Raw genomic sequence first — 17038 nt, 5'->3', positions numbered from 1 at the left:
GCAAAATATGCTTTTTATTGCATTAAGTTGTTTTGAAAGCTCTGGGCAATGCCGTAGCCAGAAATGTTTTTCGGGCGGGGGGGGGGGGGGGGGGAGGGGGGTTAGGGATTTTGTTAAGGAGGTAATTTTGCTGAAAGCAACAGTAAGAATTTTGCTTACGTGCTGCCTGAAAAAAGGGGGTTCAAACCCCCAAACCCCCCCTCTCAGTACGGCCCTGGCTCTGGGTATTTATTTTGTGTGTGTGTCTACGTGCGAGCGTGCGTGCGTGGGCGCGCGTGTGTTTCCGTCCGTGCGTGCTTGTATGTGTTCGCGCGTGCGCGCGTGTGCGTGCGTGTGTGTGCAAGTGTGCCTGCACACACACACAAATTTAGATAAGCCTGAGCCCGCCAGACTGTTTCTAAATATCAGCCCGCGTCCGACAGAGTATGAGCCCGAAAAAAATCGGCCTTTTCAACCTAGAGCGAGTGTATATACAGATATATCGCATTTAATTTTCTTAAACTTGGACCGAGCTTTGTACAACACCCACCCACACACACACACACATATATATATATATATATATATATATATATATATATATATATATATATATATATATATATCCTGGCATAGAAAATATTTTTTTCAGTGTAGCATCAGCGAAAGATATTTTTAACGGCGCCGCAGTGACCTCGCACTTTGATTTTTTTTGTTTTTCATTTAAGCTAAATGATCAATGCGGAAACTTTTTGGCATCAACCATCACGAAGACACTGCATGCATGCGCTCGGGCAAGCATGTCCCAAAATATTTTAAATGCGAATGCATTTCTTAGTCGGGGGTTGTCGTGCGTTGGCTGGCGTGCGCCTAGCAACAGCTGTGGCGCGCCTAGCAACCGGAGCGCATAGTAGCTCGGGCGGGAGTAGCGGAGGGCAAGGGGAGAGGAGGAGCGCGCTCGGCGTGTGAGGGCGCTCGCATCGCGGAGCTCGGGTGGAGTAACGGAGAGTGAGTGGAGAGGAGGAGCGCGCTCGGGCGTGTGAGGGCGCTCGCATCGCGGAGCTCAGCGGAGAGAGCTCGCGCGCGGGGCGGGCGTGTTGCGCGATGCCGGCTCCGACAAGTGCCCCACTACCATTCACGGGAGTTGCATTGATCTGGTCTTTACGCGAAACTGTGCCGTGCGTATGCTTCTCAAAGACCCTTTGACCGTGAACTTCAGCGACCACAAGGCGGTGATTGTGGCCGTCAGGTACAACGATAACACAAACAGGTGCTGATGAATGAATAAATGGTTACGTTCACACTCTCGTCTCTCTTCATTAAGTACGCCATTAATAATAATTACTCGCAGCGCACTCATCGGTGCACCCAATGCATTCGCATTTCCGCACGATCCCCTTCGGGGAGGTGGGGGGATTTTTTTTTTTTTTGTTGAAGCCCGAGCCTGGACCGGGCCCGAGAAAATGCGTGCTACCTGGCCCGGGCCCTTGAAGTGCACTAATTCACGCAACACACACGATACGTTTTAAAAACTTCACTCAAGTCAGCGAAAAGCATCAACATTCGCAACTTCTAAGAAAAGCACCACATGGCACACTTTATCGCGCGATCATTTTGAAAGTGCACAGTTCATTGGAACACTGGTTACCCATTACATAAAATAATTACCGCTTTAGAAATGCACAAGTTCATGAAATGTACTGCCCACGTCTTGCAGACGTAAGATAATTATGAATTCAGTTAGGAACTCAACAAATAAAAGCAGGGTAAAACAAATCGCAAATATAAAATATTTCTAGCAATCACATATATTTATTATGAGTGCAGTCCCACCCCACAATACTGCACAATCCTTTCAAACTGCATGAGCCATGGCCCTTCTGCAATTAGAGACCGTCACACGCATAAAACCCTGTCCGTATTACCAATAAAAGACAGAATCAAGAACACTTAAGGATCAGTGCAGTGCCTGCAAGGCTCCTCTTGTAATGACACACAAAAAAGACCATGTGCAGCGGTTAAAAAACGTCAAAACACAGCGTGAATCACCGAACAGCAGCATAGCGGCACGTGGATCAACGCGCGCCGCCTCGGCATCTCCTCGGGCGGGGCACACCAGCGCCACGCGCGGCGGTTAACACGTTTGGCTTCAAGGGCGCCGTGGGGAGCAGCCGCCGCTTTTTCCACTACCCAAGTATTCTAGTTCACTCTAGTGCCCACTGCGGGACAAAGGCCTCTCCCACATACTACTTTAACTGCTCCTACCCTTCACCATCCAAGTTCATCCTTTGCCCCAAACCTTCTCCATTCATCCCTCCATTGAGTTAACAGTCTTCCCTGCTTTTGGTCCCGTTTTTCAGAAGCCACTCTGATACCCTGGTGGCCCATAATTTGCCACTCTTCCTCATTACATGCCCAACCCATTTTCTCTTAATAACTGAAAATAGGACGTCTTGCACCCGAGTTTTCTCTGACATCTGAAGCGCTCTTTTCCTATTCCCCAAATGTTACTTGTATCATCATTCTTTCCACCGCACAGTTCTTAGCAAGTCCCCGGAGTATTTTCCCATAAGCCCTCATTGGGAGTACACATTGGCTGCATGCCAATCTTTTTAGTGACAAAGACAACCTCCTGGCGATCACTCGACATTTCTTGCCAAACACACCCCACCGCATTCTACACCAAATTCACTCATGGTTGGGATCAGCACCCACATTTTGCCCCGGGCAGCTGTATTCACTGACCTTTCAGTCCGTATTTCAATAACCAAACTAAACGGCAGGCTTTCTACTTCGCTGACTTTCACTGTGTTTGCATTTATCTAAATTCAACCCTTTGACTGAGCTTTGTGGGTAGCATTCCTCAAGCATCCTTTGCAGGCGCTCTCCTAATAATTAGGAGAGGACCTGCAGTGGGTAGCGCAGAGCATTTCACCGAACTTTCCTCCTCCATCAATGTCCCAAACACGAAACCCCCCAGTCACAGTGTTGAGTCAACGCAGCACTATGCCATCCGCAAATATAGAGAGGCTCAAATACTCTCCATTTACTCTTAGCTGCATCAAGCCTCCTAAACACCCCTCTAGACAAGCTTTAAATAATTTCGGAGCGATGATGTCCCTTTGTCTGAAACCCTTCCCAATGGTGAACTTCTCACTCTTATTATTAAGGATTAATGCACCAGCCCATTCTTTCTCATACGCGCACACGTTTCCTAACCCCTTCCTCCCCACGCCTATTCAAATTGACAGTATACTATAGACACTTTTAAAGTTCAAATTTCAACGTTTTTCCCATTCGAATTTGGTGCTTTCCGAGTGCACTTTCAGAGCTGGCGCCATCTACGGTGTAGTAAAGACACTTACATACTCTTCGTTTCGTTTTTTTTTTTTCTGCGCGCCGCAATTTTTTTAACCCGTGTCGGTGTCACGTTACGGGTGCTCAGATGATATCGAGACGCTGTTAACATCGCGCACAACGGCACCGCAAAAATGCCGCATTTTTAGTGATTGTGATGATTCTGAATGCGACTTTTTGGATGACATTAGCAGCACTGACTAGAAGGGCAACTTTCCATCATCGGATTTCAGCCCCGAAAGCGACAGTGAGCCAAACTGGTCCAGCACCTGATACCCCTGTTCAACAAGAGCCTTAGAAAATGCAAAAGTATCGAAACTGCGAATTGCGCTACAAACAAAAGAGAGTGGAGCAGAAAACAAATATTTTCTGCGATGCATGTGTGGCCAACCTATGTTTCGAGGAACTGCTTTGCACAGTGCATACCTGCCAACCTGGTGACACGGAAATTCGGAATATCTGCGGACTGGGGGAAGTGGTGGGCAGCACACTAATTTTTAAGTCTAAAAGGATTCACGTTTTCTGACACGCGTTCTCACATTTTCCGAACCATACGTAAAAACCGTCAGTGTTGAAGAGCAATGAGCAGCAACTCCATTGGGAAGGGCAGCAAATTCGGATATGTACGATTTTGAGAACACTTGGTAGTGCTTTCGCGGCTTCGAGCCCGCCATTGCACAGCAAAGCAACTACCGTGGTCGTACCACGGGTCTTACTGCGCAGGACGCAGCAGTAATACAAAGAGCGCCATGAACACGGAATTCGTAATCAGCCCGTGAACAACATGCTAGAAGCAGGCTTGCCGAGGTAGCAGTGAGTTCTGGATATGGATGCGTAGCCCACCCCGAGAAGACGACAGAAATCGCAGCTTCGCAGATGGTGATAACAGTGGCGGCGCAGGTACCACAGTGTCGGTTAAAGAGATGGTTCCATTTTTTCAAAAATTCGTATAATTTCAGGCACGATTCGTAAAATAAAAAGACAGGTCAAAATTCGTACAATTCGTACAACCCACTGGTGACAACATTTGTTTTTTGTAGGTTAAGAAATTTTACAATTAGGCATTTGATATTTAAAGCAGTTTTGCTCTGGTAGTATACGCACAAAATGCATACACAGTTGAACCTTGTTATAAGAGGCATGGATGTAAGAGACAATCCCGTATAAGAGACACTATTCACCCACATGGATGGCTGCCCTATCTTTTCCGTCAAATTGACCTCTTTTACAACAGACATCGGGTGAAGATAGCTGGTTATAAAGGGTAAGTTGTCCTTCAGTTTTGGTCGATAAGCTCACTTGTAACAGACGTTTTAACTTGGGATACAGCGCTACCAGTCACTAACTGCAGTTGCATCCGTTTTGGAATCAAAGGGGATGACAGGTGCCTGCAGTCACTCTTTGTTATACCTTCAGCAAACACCGTGGATCAGTCGGCTATGAAACAATGACGAGGAGCCTTGCCAATGCAGAAGTGGTTAAAGCTTACCGCCATGCGTACGAGCGCGACTGTGCATGGGGACTTCTGCGCAAGCCAAGAATACTGGGAGTGTGCAGTGGGCGCTCCCAATTGTGTAGCCCCTCATCAGGAAGCATCGCAGACGTTGAGTCCTACAAGCGTAATGAATAGTCGGAGCACACAGCAGGGGAAGCTGTGCGCTCTGGCTAGTCATCAGGCTTGTGAACTCGACATCTACAATTTATCTTTTGTGCAGACTGCAGTGGCGTGTATATCGGGAAATCAGGAAATTATAAGAATCATCTGCAGCAGCACGCACGTGAAGTAAAGAATAAAAGCGTCCACAACAATGCTTTAGCCAAACACGCCGTCGTGAATGACCACAAGATTGATTGGGACAATGCAAGAATCGTCGCTACAGAAAAAGTGACCATCACGGCTACATCTGGAATAACTAATCATTCAGACCACATCTAACACAGTCAATCGTAACGACGGAAATCTAAACCCGATCTACTCACGCTCTTTGCAGCGATTATAGAAGCCCACTTAAACGACCCACTTCTGGTGATGCATTTATTGTGAACAAGGCTTCGGTGCTGGAAGCCCAAACGTCAGTACGTTTTGTTTGGACTGGTCGGCGTCTCTTTTTCGTTCCTAATGTACCCTCCCGGCCAGACGGGATTCCATCATGCTCTCGATTTCACCTATGTAGGATGCGTCGCAATCCTTGCATGGAATTTTGTAGGCAACACCGGGGAATCTTGATTTTTCTAAAGGGTCCTTCACGCGTACCAGCTTCTGATTAAGCCTGTTCGTTGGCACGTGTGCAATTTTAACGCCATATGTGCCAAACACCCTTGCAAGAGCTTCACTGATGCCTTGCGTGTAGAGGACGGCAGCGCGGTTTTGCCTGTATTTTTCAGGAACCCTTTCGGGGGAGGCAACTGAAGCCCGCAATTGTTGCGTCCTCACAAGCTTTGAAGGGTAGCCATTGCTGCGAAGGTCCTTCCTTACCACGGCTAGCTCTTGCTTGCGCCGACCAGGCTCAGAGCAGATTCGTGATGCGCGTGAGAAGAGTGCAGCGGCGACGGAGCGTTTTTGGCCTATAGGATGCGCAGAGTCGAACCCCAGGTATCTACCCGTGTGGGTCGGCTTTCGATACACACTGGTTGTAAATCCTTGGGCCGACCATCTCACAAGTACGTCGAGGAAGGCGATCTGTCCATTATTTTCCTGTTCCATGGTGAACTGGATGCTTGGAACACAAGAGTTTAGATGCTCAAATAAAGGCATTACGTCTCGGTGGTGGATCACACAAAAACAGTCGTCTACGTAGCAGACAAACATCTTGGGCCGCCTTTTACGCGTATAGCGCAGAATTTTCTAGAGCCTCTAGGGCAATATTCGCACAGACTACTGAAACGGAAGCTCCCATCCCTGTTCGAAACCGCTGGTCCGTTGAAAACAAAATATATGTGTTCTGCAGGCCAAATTCCAGGAGACAATACAAGTCTTGCGTCTCAATTGGCGAACGTGAAGGCAGAGATGCATCGTTCTCGAGTAGATCCTTGCAACTCCGGACCGCGTAATTTTGCCTGGAATTTGGCCTGCAGAACACGTTTTGTTTTCAACGTATAATGTTACAAGCAGCGGTTTGGAACAGCGATGGGAGCTTCCATTTCAGCAGTCTGTGCGAATATTGCCTTAGAGGCTCTAGAAAATTCTGCGCTATGCTCGTACAAGACGGCGGCCCCAAGATCTTTGTCTGCTACGTCGACGACTGTTTTTGTGTGATCCACCGCCGAGACGTAATGCCTTTAATTGAGCATCTAAACTCTTGTGTTCCAAGCATCCAGTTCACCATGGAACAGGAAAATAATGGACAGATCGCCTTCCTTGACGTACTTGTGAGACGGTCGGCCAAAGGATTTACAACCAGTGTGTATCGAAAGCCGACCCACACGGGTAGATACCTGGGGTTCGACTCTGCTCATCCTATAGGCCAAAAACGCTCCGTCGCCGCTGCACTCTTCTCACGCGCATCACGAATCTGCTCTGAGCCTGGTCTGCGCAAGCAAGAGCTAGCCGTGGTAAGGAAGGACCTTCGCAGTAACGGCTACCCTTCAAAGCTTGTGAGGACGCAACGATTGCGGGCTTCAGTTGCCTCCTCCGAAAGGGTTCCTGAAGAAGACAGGCAAAAACGCGCTGCCGTCCCCTACACGCAAGGCATCAGTGAAGCTCTTGCAAGGGTGTTTGGCACATATGGCGTTAAAACTGCACACATGCCAACGAACAGGCTTAAGCAGAAGCTGGTACGCATGAAGGACCCTTTAGAAAAATCAAGATTCCCCGGAGTTGCCTACAAAATTCCATGCAAGGATAGCGATGCATCCTACATAGTTCACTGGAAATTTTTAAAGGAAGAATTCAATAGCACCAGAATGATGTCAAAAAGGGCAATGTAAGCTGAAATGCCTTGGCGGATCATCACCTGGCTACTGACCACGTCATCGATTGGGATTCTGCAAGCATAATCGCATCAGAGAAGCGCCTGTCGACACGACTACTTTTAGAATCAGTGCATATTCAACCAACTAAAAACACGATTAACCGGTCGCGGGGTAATCTCCCCGAGATACACATGCGCACTCTGCGCCACCGAACCTATAAATAATCGGGACCTTTCACCCCCCTTTCATTGTGATCAAGGGACCAGTAGGGGCCCCAAAACATCTTTATTTGTTTATTTGTTTTTGACCAGGCGAGTGCCTGCTTGTATTTCATCAACACCGAACTAACCCGCCTGAATCACCACTTCATAGACATTGAGCAATTCTTTTAATTGGTTTATTGTAGCAAGCTGTCTTGTTTATTTCCTTATTTTTTTGGCATTTCCTGTCTCATTTGAAATTGGGAGACCAGATAGCTTTTACTACGGGTCATGCACTGGTGACAACAAATATTTGATTTCACTTTAAACAATTTTGAGTTCTGTTTTACTGCTCACCAGCCAATGACCTGAAATATAAGAGGCTCTTAAAACATGTGCTGGCATTTCTTTCCTGCACTGTAGTACAACTAATCATGACTTTTATCATATTTTGTTCACAAATTGTAATATTTAGAAAGTATTCAGCTGAATGAAAACGTTATTTCAGAAGCATGCGCAATCAACAAGGCCTCAATGACTCTCACCACGTGGTTCACTTGTTTCCGTCACAAATAACCTGATTGCAGCCACATTCCACCCAAGACGAAGGTAACATACCCTCTGGGATGATGAATATTTAAAATGCCTTACGAGTAAGTGCTCAGCACATGAAATTGTGGCATTAAAACAGAAGATCCGTCTGCGGCATCCTTCACTTGGGGCAGCGCTTGATCACAAACTTCGAGAAGCTGAAAAATGCTCCATGCGCCGCTCCAGCCAGCAGAAACAATGCAGGACGCAAGTTGGTAGGTGGACCGTTGGCATCCTGCGATTGTGAAGATTTTTATTTAGTAGATGCTCTTTTTTTTTTGTACCGTTGTTCATTTTTCCTTTAACAAGCAGCTGAACTCCTGCAGGTTCTACGAATCATACAAGCATAATAAAATGCAGCAATGCAGAACAATTGGCAGGGTTACCTCAATTTTTCTTTTCTAGGAATGAAAACAATGTAGGTAATCTATACACAACTAAAATCAAACCTTTCAATTTTTACCTACTTCACTCCTCCTAACAAGCCCGCATACACGTTAGACATGTGAGAAAGCTGCTAAATTTATGCCCACAAACTTAATCAGGCATCAGAAATCGGCAGGGAACGACGTGTTACCTTTAAATGGCACTTTTTTTGTTCAAAACACGTAAATGGGCGAGAAAGGCCCATAACTATGATTTCGTACCCTTATCTGGAATGGTTTTCAGGCAATGCTTACATCTCACTTCAGTACCTTCAGGTGGTGGAGATCTTTGAAAACTCATTGCGGGCAAGTGGGTTGTGTTCAAGCTCTCGTATCTTGCCAGCATATGCTGGATTCCAGCATTCCCAATTCAACGTGGCGACTTGAATGTGGTGGATGCAAGAAAGAATAAGCACACGCCAAGGGCGTAGCCGGGGGGGGGGGGGGGGGGGGGTCCAGGTGCTCCCCCCCCCCCCCCTTCATAATGTTTTATGCCAAGGCTGGGGTGCGGTTTAGGCAGCCTGAAAAACCGCCAAAACCGCCTGAAGTCACCTGCAGTTTTAAGGACATTCTTGCTCACATAAAGCTGAAAACAAGGGCTATGTCAACGTCTGATCCCTGCGCCCGCTCCAGATGCTGTACCTGTCAATATATACACCATTTTCCATAAGCAGCCGGGAAAGGAGGAAAATACTCTCAAACCAGTTCTCTGGGCGGCCGATCAGTGTTGCCTGTGCGCGCTGGGCTGTTAACATCGCTCGGCGCGGTATGCTCCGCTGCGTATACAGGGGGTATTTCGTACCGCGTGCTTAGTTTTTGCGGAACTTTCAACTGTTTTAGCCAATGCTGCGATGCCGTTCAAGGCGCAAACGTCACTTGGTCAGCACTGCGCAGTGGTGGGTTATTGAACAACCAGAGAAAGCGAGAAACAGTCGCTGACAGCACGCATGTGCACGACACTGCCTGGAGAAAATGCAGTGCGGTTGCGGCGTGTTTTTGCTGCATCGCTTCCCAACACACACCGAGTTGAGATATTGGTGGATGCCGCTGATAAATCGCAACGACTTTGTACCGACGACCAACTCCAGGGTTTGTTGCGTGCACTTGGACGGCAAGCAGACGGAGCAAAATCCATTTATCACACGCAAAGCTGCGACAGGGAACGGAACCCCCTGAAATGTTAGAAGCAACTTTATCCTTTACCATACAGCATTGATTGATTGGTTGATTTATTAATTGATTCATTATGTTATTTAACGCCCCGACGCTTCTGGGTGATGAGACGCGCCGTAGTGGAGGGCTCCGGGTTAATTTTGACCACCTGGGGATCTTTCCCAAGCGCCGATACAATACAACATTACAATAACTTCGGGTTCCTTGTAGTCAATTTAAAATACCATATATTGTTTGGTCATTACAGCCGATTGGCATTAAACAATACCCTTTTCATCAGATTCATCTAATCTAACCTTTAAAATCACGGCGTTTTGTTTACTTTTTTTTTAGGCCAACGCATTACACTGCCAAACGATATGAAAGGATAACTTTCTCCATCGCACACTGCTGGTCGATAGCAAGATAAGCAGGCAGCCAAATGTGGAAACGCAGTTCGAGATACGCGTGAACGCTGCATTTGGAAAATAGCTCAACCTGTTCACAACGCGGTCAAAGGAAAAGCTTCTAATCTTTTTGCGTTGCCACGGAATCTAAAGAATTACAATTACAAAACAGTTACTGCTGGTCGCGTAAAGCATTCGCGGTGCAAGCAGCGATTTCACAAAGGTGGGCTCCGAGCGACAGGCCACATGCGCTGCGCAGAGTTAGGTCAATCATAATCACGATCATGATCAACCAGAATTAACTCGCCCGAACTATTCTAGCCACTGTACCCGAACGTCAACCCTTTTGTTCAACCTTGGAATAGTAATTTGACTGGTTGTGCTGTCGTGTTATTTTTCCGCCCAGGTATGATTTCGTTTCGTCAGTAACCGTCATAAGTCTAGTTAAGAAAGATTATATTGCATTGCAATGTCAACAGCGTAGCAATCGCCTCGTCGAAAGTCCATCGCGAGCACGGATCACCGTGACCCACATATGCTGTGCGCGCTCCGAATTCGACGTCCGCGCTTCCGTAAACATGACTAATCGGTGAACATAACAAGCACGGTGGCATTGAAAACACGTATTTACTCCCCGATATCGATTTCTATGTCAGTCGGTGCCATACCGGTACGTTTGCATCGCGGAACTGCGGAGCACCACCGGCACCACCACCACACTGCTACTGCTGCTCGCAACAGCCCGGGATGAATTCCCGCTCTGGCAGCAAATTAGGACCTAAAATCCGCCCGCATATGATGAAAACAAAACAGAACACACACACACAAGCACTGCAACCGCTAACTTGACGCCAAACCACTACGGCTCACTTGGTAATGCACGGGTACCGAGCAGACGCACGAAAAGAACGGAGCACTTAACAGCCCAGCGCGGAAGTTTCGGCGGTCGCTTCATAGACGGCGCTAGCGTCCGGTCAGAAAAAGCAAATGGCGGCGCCCATCTCTAGCAAGGAAAATGGTGTATACAGCCCGGCTGCATTTCGCGCCGGATACACCGACAAGCACCGGGAACCTGCCGCGAGCCGATCAAAACAGCCCTACTGTTTCAATGGCGGAACAGCACGGCCGGGGAATGGCAGAACAGCAGGAAAAGCCTCATATAGGCTTACATGTGGTCGGGAGCGTGTCATTCCTTGTCTTTACACTGGTACAAAGTATAATCACATGACAGAGCATGTCGCTGTATTTTGTTCAGTCAGCTATCAATCCTTGATATGTTTATTTTTCTACCGACATCGCATTTCATTGACTATTGCAGATCCATAATTTCTGCTGCATAAAAAGCATTGCTCTGCCCATGTTGTATTTCCTCCACATCAACAAAACTACACAATTCTCCTTATTGCGGAGCTTTGTTTTTTTGGCACTATTCCACTGTTTCCTTGACCTCCCTCTTGGTTAGAATCAGCATTCTGTATTTGCTTAACCGGAATTTTACTGAAGTCATGTCTGTTTCGATTTAACAGATAGAAATATAATGAAATTTAAGAAACGTGCAACAAGCTCAACATTCAACAGCAGTGCAATAAGGTGTTCTGCTTAGCGCAAGTTTACTACTCACGTTACTAGCACAAAAAATAACAAAAGGCGATTACCGTATAAACCGGATTATAGGTCGACCCCCTACCTTGAGGTGGGAAAAGTTGACAAAAAAATAATTTGGCACAGAAGCGCACTCACAATGTCTATATTTATTTTCGACGCCCGTCTGTCACTGCCACTCACTATGCCTGCCGAAGTCACTCGTCCGAGCTCTCAGAGTCGTCCGAGGATGACTGCTTCGCACTGTCATCTTCCATGCCATCAGGCGCGTTGCTGATGGAGCACTTCCTGAACGGTCGTGTAACCATGTCGTCGGACAGCAACTGCCCAGAGAAGGACACCCAGCTTGACACGGTCGCAACCGGCCCGTATAGGTCTTTTGTTGTCGCCGGCTATCCACTCATTGTACAGTTCGCGGAGCCGGTCCGCGCATGGCCTCCGGAGCGATCGTGAGCGAAGTTCCCGGACGAAGTCCGCCACTTTGTTCTCCAACTCGGGGTGCACCGCTTGACGTCCACAGAACGATCGGTTTCGGGGGTTGCACGCGCACAACTTAGCTTTCTGGCTCCGCCAGTACCGCACACTTTTCTCTGAAACGCCTAACTGGCGTTACGCCGCCATATTCCCATTCTGCTCGGTGACTCAATCGCCGTCAGCTTAAACGCCGCGGTGAACTGGCGTCGACTGCAGCCACTCATCTCAGAACAGAGACAGACAGAAATGTACGCACGCACGCGTAATAGACGAGTAAAAGACGAAAAACTAGATAAAAGCGAAATCAAACAAAGGCCTGATAGAGCGAGAGAGCAGTCCGACACGAATGGCGATTGGCGACGGACTACACTTGCAAATTGTTGCCAAACAAGGATTTACATTCTGCCAATGACCGCTATATAAGACGAGGGGTGACTTTTGTGCGGATTTTTTTGGAAAAAAACTCGACCTATATTCCGGTTTATACGGTACTTAAGGACGAAGACGCACGTTTGCTAGCTTCACCGCCATAATATACGAATGCGCCACATGTACAGTCCACTGCGATTCGATGGTTGTCGCGGGAAAGCTACTCTTTCAAACGAAGCAGAAAGAACACCAGCTTTAGCAAATATTCCATGCAAGTTTTGTTATCGTCGGCGTAATAAAGGGCAACCAAGTCCAAGTCTGTGCTTGATAACAACGAATGTACAGCTTGAAACCCGAAGGGTGGCAAGTCAGTCGTGCGGGCCATTGTTGTATCATGGAACAGCCAACAAGGGAGCGAAGAGTGCGAAATCTCGATTTTCATGGTTCCAAAACGAAACCGTGGGCTGGTGGCACGCTTGGCCGCACGATGCTGGTGCGATAACCTTCAAATCGTGCTCGACTGTACTTCATAGCTGACAAGAAAACTTAATAGTCCCTTTTCTAAAGGAAAATCTAAAACACGAGAATCTTGATAGCAAACATTCAGTGTTGGCCTCCACTTCCTCCCGACGAACTTCGGGGACCGCGCGCCACTCACGAGCGCACTCATGATCACGCTCACGAGCGTGGGTCCGCCTAACCACCTGCTCTGCGGACGAATGATTCGCCCGTGGTCTGCCCATAGACCAGCGAACGGGAATTTAGGTGATCATAATTATCATCACCATCTAAGCTCCTTAAAGGAGCCATGAAGAGAAAACACAAGTTTGGTTCATTCAAAAGATTGTCTCGTTAGAATCATACTGACACCACTTTTAACGTAAACTTCGCTCAAATAAGCTACATAATTAGGAAAAACGGGAATGGTCATGCGACCCACCAGCTCATTTCCCGCAACAGAACCTATGATGTCACATGAGCTAAGCTCTGCGATTGGTGGAGGCTGGCAGAAGCAGACGCCAATTAGGTAGAGCTTACAAACTAGACGAATGAGCGATTTGCGCTTAAATTTAGGGCACATTCTTTACAAAGCAATAAGAATGATGGGACAAACAGTGGAAGTTACGAAAGCACATGTAAACATAGAAGTACTGATGCGTTCTGCTGTTCGTACTGCGCACAGCATGCTTGGTTTAGCTGCACAGCACTGCGGGGCTTGGGGTTGTCTCAGACGACACTGGCCGATTGACGCAAGCAACAACGGTGTCTTACGTGACCCCATTTGTCGAGCGAGCACTGGTTCAGGGAACGAATATTTTCTCCCAGAACAAAAACAAGCCAGATTTAAATGCGGGCAAAAACAAACCAAACGCTTGCCACGGTATGGTGGCGCCATCTAGGTTACAGAACGTAAAAAAACGCGGGAACAAACCAACACCGCTGTACAGGGTGGAGACAACCTTTGAACGGTCCCGTGCCGCCGCAATTGGGCCAACGGGCTCAACGCGTTATTCTTTTCGTTTCCCACGAGACCTAGCAACGCGAAACAGACAATATGATTCAAACTTCTTCAGTAAACCGCGTTGCGGCGATAATTTTAGCGCGGTTTTGACACAATGGCTTGCTTCGGCGGCGAGCGAGCAACCGAAAATGGCGGCGCCAGCGTATACGTGTCTCTGCCCTGTACGGCGGATGCGTGAATGAAGGTACTCTAGGCTGCAGAGCGGTCGGTTCCTGTGATGTCATTTGGGACCACGAAAACGCACGATTGAGCGGGAAAATCAAAATTTTAACCTAAATTGTTTAGTTTCTCAGTGAATAAAGCACTATTTGTATCCAGACAAGCGCTGGGGGCACTATAAAACACGAAATCTTTCGAATAAAACCAACTTGCATTTTCTCTTCATGGCTCCTTTAAGGTGGGCTTTACAGTTAGCGTTGAGCATACACAAATCGCATGTTAAAGTCAGTTATTTCAAGCTTCGTTTGCAAAGCAACGCGCAAGATGCCTTGCCTACATATTTCCCCGTCCCATCTTTTGGTCGACCACGGTTCCCCCCCCCGAAAAAAAATTCCTTGCTACGCGCCTGGCAAACGCCCAATCAGGAGTACGTTCAGCATGCACGTCGGTTGTTTAAAAAAAAGGGTGTAATGTATTGCTCAGAAGACTCAATGCTTGCACGCATCTTGGAGCAGCAACGGCCTTGGCAGATGTGTTTGAGTGGTTTTTCCTCTCTCATAACATCCACAGTGCTTTCAGGAAAAGCCCCAGGCCTAGCAATTAGCATGTTCCAGTTAAGAATAATGCTGCTGATACTTTACATTTTCAAATCTTTTTCTTTGTGGAAGGATGTTTCTTTATTGGCGGTACAGCACTAGCGTGCGTAAATCGCAGCCTTCAGAACCCCAATCAGGCCTGTTTAAATGGTACAGGCTGTTACATAACTATTTGAAAAAGTGGACTGCAAGGACTGTCAATTCACATGATAAACATCCAAAAAATAGCTGAAAACAGAACTGGTAAGGCTTTATCGAAGACTAAACTACAAAGGTAATAACATTTTTGTGTCACCACCTAAGAAATATGGCTTCACCGTATACCCCTGCTACACTGGGGTCCAAATGTCATTTGAACTAAATGTCATTTGACGCAAATGGGTTGCTTTAAATGCCATTCAGAATCCGCCGTGCTACACTACAATTTCGATGGCATTTGAAAGCTTTCACAACTGTTCGCTGTGCTGTAGTGGCGCTGTTGTTGCCCCGTTCCGTTTTCGTACACTAATACAACAATCAAACTTAGGAGCAGTCCGAGGCAGTAAAATGATTTCAAATTAGAAGAGACACCAGTTTTGACTCTAAATATGGCTGTCTTGCGTTGTTTTTGTTTGTTTTTTGCAACTGACCCACTGGTTTTGAGAGTATGAAAATTAAATATGTTGATTTTGTATTTTAAGTATATAAGCAGTGAACAAAGTTTCACAAACAACAATATTTTGTTTGTTTTACGTACGGAAGTATTATATTTTTTATTGCCGATCGAAGACGCTGCGTCCGAGAGTGCTGGAAATGGCATTTGAAAGCTTAAATGTCTCTCTCGGTGCTCATTTGGCTCAAATGTCATTTGAGCCAAATGGCATTTAAAAACCTAGTGTAGCAGCACAACTTGGCATTTGAGCCAAATGGCATTTGGTCCAAATGACATTTAGACCCCAGTGTAGCAGGGGAACACCAGGAAGTTCGTATACATGGTGATTAACTGCTACGCCCACATTATGATTTTGGGTGAAACTTTTGAGTTTTCCGAAATTAACAATAAAGGTTGCCATTGAGCGCCTACATGTTAGGTTATGCATGAAACACCAATAATTGTTACGGGGGAGAGAACTTGTACATTCAAGTAATCGAACCTTATTCAAGTATGATAGCCCACTGTGCTACCAAAACTGTGTTTGAAAACTTACGTTCTGGCAGCCAAACACTGTTGACAATGCTTGTGGCTCTTGTCCGGTTGAATGGAGGGACGTGATGCGCTCAGACCGTCCAGAGGTCTAAAACGGGATGACACATGATTACCACACATGCAAGAATGGAAATGATTAGGTGATTAGGTGCACGAATGTTACGTCTCGGGCAACACAACATTCAACCAAAATCACTGCCCGCGTACCGCCGCACCGTACACATGGTGAGGTGGCTCGCCGCAAACGCAACGAAGCTTGCGAGGCGCGCACATTCGCTCGCAAACGATTCTCCCTCGCAATTCCCAACACGGCACAAACGACTACGGTGATCAACGAAGCCGAAAACGATGCGCAGCAAAGTTTAGAGGAGTAGCCGCCCGTGTTCTGATAAACTACGCGTAAGACGTGGTTCGCAGTGGTGAACTCTGAAGCTGTTCAATATAGTGCTGCGGAATGGGAAACGTTACTGAGTTACTGAGCGCCACGGCGTTACTGAGCGCCAGTGCGTTTAGCGCTCAATGCAAGCACCACAATCTTTCGCACATCGCCTTTCTAGAGACGAGCCCTCTAGGTTCAACCTCGCCAGTTCAGTTAAACAATTCACACACGCGTGCTCCTGTTAACGAATCCTTAAAGCGGCGATGACAGCTACAAACGACATCCAGTGACAAGAAAGGCGGCAAATGTGACGACAGCTTACCGAGAGGAGCCGACGCAGAAGAGCGAGCGACGTTCAGAGGCAAGCGCCAAGCGAAATTAGCCGTCTTCAGGTGGCAAAGTTGTTCTCAAATACTTCATCGCGAAGTCGAACACGACAGACACAACCGAAGACGACGAGGTGCCCAATTAATCATAATAACTGCGCTTGTTTAACCGCACGGTCGCACACCATAAACAATCCATGAAAGACGGGTCACGGGGTATCTGTTCCGGAATCCGGCCACGCCGCCGCGCGCCGTACTCAAGATGTCGGCCGCTGGCAGGGAGTTGCGTAAACAAATTAAAACGACAACAATAAATAATTACCTCTTTTACTGAATATAACATAATCTTTAGGTTTATTATTTACTGTGTGTATTATAATAAAGAAGCTTAGATATTTAAAG

General features: G+C 47.0%; 1 long non-coding RNA gene across 1 annotated transcript; it reads right to left on the bottom strand.

Moving 5' to 3' along the window:
* Positions 1–7128: 7128 nt before the first annotated feature.
* On the bottom strand, positions 7129–16837 carry LOC144164093 (uncharacterized). The gene is made up of 3 exons (XR_013321048.1): positions 16633–16837; positions 15933–16019; positions 7129–8274 (listed from the first exon to the last, which is right to left on the bottom strand). It is a non-coding gene; the product is annotated as an uncharacterized LOC144164093 (long non-coding RNA).
* Between the last annotated feature and the right edge of the window lie 201 nt (positions 16838–17038).

This window comes from Haemaphysalis longicornis, unplaced genomic scaffold (genome assembly GCF_048455015.1).
Source record: "Haemaphysalis longicornis isolate Haplotype H1 unplaced genomic scaffold, Haemaphysalis longicornis Haplotype H1 scaffold_1, whole genome shotgun sequence".
NCBI lineage: Eukaryota > Metazoa > Arthropoda > Arachnida > Ixodida > Ixodidae > Haemaphysalis > Haemaphysalis longicornis.
This window is presented reverse-complemented; position numbering and strand designations above follow the sequence as displayed.